The 3,229-nt window shown below is 35.4% G+C and overlaps 1 pseudogene; it reads left to right on the forward strand.

Annotated features, from left to right (window-relative positions):
* The first annotated feature begins 2,087 nt into the window (after window positions 1-2,087).
* LOC107501429 lies at window positions 2,088-2,828 on the forward strand (annotated as a pseudogene).
* The last annotated feature ends 401 nt before the right edge of the window (window positions 2,829-3,229 follow it).

A 3,229-nucleotide genomic window follows, 5' to 3' on the forward strand; every position in this document is an offset into this window, starting at 1 on the left:
AAGTAAATAAATAAATAAATAAATAAATAAATAAATAAAACTTCAATCCATACCTTACCAATATGTAAGTTGAATTGAAATGGATTGTAGATATAAATGTAAATCCAGAACTATAAAATTTCTAGGAAAATATTTTTGTTACCTGGGTTAGGCAAAAGGACAGTTCATGATATAAAAAATTGATACATTGGCATCTATCAAAATTTAGAACTTCTGTTCTTCAAAAGACACTATTAAGTATGAAAATAGGAGACTTATGTTCATAATATATAAAAGACTCTCAACCCTGTTAGCAAAGGTCAAGTGACCTTAGACTATCACACTTGCGGGACTGTAACAAGATGCTCAAACAACTATGCTGGACCAGTGTTAGAGAAGGCCAAGTAGGGAGCTGGGACTTTTATCGCCTCCCAGAAGTAATGAGGTATCCCTCTTCCCTGTGTCCTTGCCCCCATGCACTGAGGTGGTATCAGAAGAGGCCTAGTGGAAAGTCAGGACTTTCACTATCTCCCATTGGTAATGACACCACCCTCCCACACCTACTCAGTGTCAGTGGAGACCGCATGGGAGCCGGAACTCCCACCTTTGTCCAGCAGCAAAGAGGAGCCCCTTTCAAGTATCTTTGGAGGCTTAGTGGGGAACCTGGGCTTTATCTCCACCTAGCAGTGCCCACCATTACCCTTCTGGAGTGGTATCAGAGAGAGCAAACTAAAACAGGAAGTTTAAATAAAATCCAGAGTCTCAGAACATAATACAAAAATTTAAATAAAAAATTACTTATCATACCAGAACCAGGAAGCTCTAAATGAATGAAAAAGACAATCAACAGATGTCACCACTGAGATGACTGAGATGTTAGAATTGTCTGACAAAGATTTTAAAGCAACCATGATAGAAATGCTTCAGTAAGCAATTATAAACACACCTGAAACAAATGAAAAAATAGCAAACCTCACCAAAGAAACAGAAAAACTCAGCAAATAAATAAAGGTATAAAAAGAACCAAATGTGGATCTATGCAAAAGACCTAATATTCATGTCACTGGAGTCCCAGAGGAGGATAAAGAGGTTGGGGCTAAAAAAATTCTAAAAAAAAAAAAAAAGGTGGAAAATTGTTAAATTTGACAAGAGATACAAACCTATAGAATCAAGAAGCTGAATCCCAAACTGGAAAAAAAAAACAAAAAAACAAAGAAATCCATTCTAAGACACATCATAATCAAACTTCTGAAAACTAAAGACCAAGAAGAAATCTTGAAAGCAGCCACAGAAACGTGATACCTGATTCATAGGACAAAATAATTTAAATTAACAGTGTATTTCTCCTCAGAAATCATGAAGGGCACAATAGAATGGCGCATGCGCACGCGCGCGCGCGCACACACACACACACACACACACACACTATATATATATATATATATATATATATATATATATATATCAAATACTGAAAGAAAGAACTGTTACCCCAAATTCTGTACTCAACAAAAATATCCTTCAGCAATAAAGGGGAAATCAAGACATTTCCAAATGAAGAAAACTAAGACAATTTGTCACTAGCACATCTACCCTAAATAAATGACTAACCTCTCTATACAGAATGGGAATATCTCTAAACAGAAAGGAAATGATAAAAGAAGCAATCTTAGAATATCATAAAGAAAGAAAGAATGTAGAAAGCAAAAATAAATGAAATAGACTTTCCTTCCCTTGAGTTTTCTAAATTATGCTTGACAGATGAAGCAAAAACCGTAACGTTGATGTGGTTCTAAGTGTATGCAGAGGAAATATTTAAGGCAATTATGATATAAATAGGATGTAAAGGAAGATAAGGTTTCTATACTTCAGTCAAGCTGGTGAAATGTCAATTCCAATAGACTGTGGTAAGTTTTGTGTATGTAATATAACATCCAGAGTACCTGCTGCAAATGCTATACAAAAGGATATACTCAAAAACACTAAAGGTAAATACAAATGAAATTCTAAATATGTTCAAGTAACCCACAAGAAGGAATGAAAAAGAAAACAGAGAGCTGTTCTCGCCTGGCCAAAACGAGGGGGGACCAGACTAAGAAGCAGGGACTATGTTCCGACGCAAGCTGATGGCCTTTGACTACCACTTCCCTGCCAGCTTCAACTACAAAGATGAAACAGAATTTAGAAACTTTCTTGTTTGGCTTGAAGACCAGAAAATCAGAAACTACAAGACTGAAGACAGAGGTAATTTAAGAAATATCCACAGCAGTGACTGGCCCAAGTTCTTTGAAAAGTATCTTAAATATGTGATTTATCTTTTCAGGATTCAATATTAATAAGAAGCAATTGACTGGCTTCTTGGTTTAGCTGTTAGACTTGAATATGGAGATAATGCTGAAAGATACAAGGAGTTGGTACCTGATAATACAAAAAAAAAAAAATGCTAACAATGCAGCTAAAAATGGAGAGCCATTGATCTATTTGGAGGTAAATAATCCCGATTTTAAGATCGACGTTATAATTTTGGCTTACCTTTTTCACATTCAGCTTCATGATGATTACCCAATTATTCTTAAGGCAATTTGCATTTTGGTCCAGAAGTGCCTAACACAGGATACAGTTGCAAAAGCAAATCAAATAAAAGAGGCTTGCCTGTTGTTTTAGACAAGCATCTGCTTGGTTTTGACACAAAAGAGGCAATTCTTAATGAAGCTGCTCAAATTCTGAGATTGCTGCGTATAGAAATGCACAGGGAGCTAGAGACAAAAATTAATGAAGCCATAGTAGCTGTTAGGGCAATTATTGCTGACCCAAAGACAGACCATGGGCTGGGGAAAGGTGGAAGATGAACATTTTAGGATTTCAGCCTCTCATCTACTTAGTATAATTGGAAACCATTATGCCCTGACATGTATTTAAAAATCAAATGTCACAATTTTAAGGGAAGAATACCAGAAAATGGACTATGTTCTAGAGATTTACCATCATTGCTTTTTCTTTAATAAAGTTCAGGAAAGTGGGAAAAAAAGGAAAGCAGAGAAATGAAAAACAGAGTACGAATAGAAAATAGAACAAGGAATTGGCAGCCTTAAGCCCTAAATATCAATGTAACATATATTACACTAAATACAAAAGATCTAAATATACCAATTAACAGACAGAGACTGGTAGAGTCAATTATAAGACACAACCCAACTACATTCTGTCTATAAGGACTTTCTTCAACTATAATGGTATAGGTAAGTTGAAA

This window comes from Rousettus aegyptiacus, unplaced genomic scaffold, assembly GCF_014176215.1.
Source record: "Rousettus aegyptiacus isolate mRouAeg1 unplaced genomic scaffold, mRouAeg1.p scaffold_m13_p_2, whole genome shotgun sequence".
Lineage (NCBI taxonomy): Eukaryota > Metazoa > Chordata > Mammalia > Chiroptera > Pteropodidae > Rousettus > Rousettus aegyptiacus.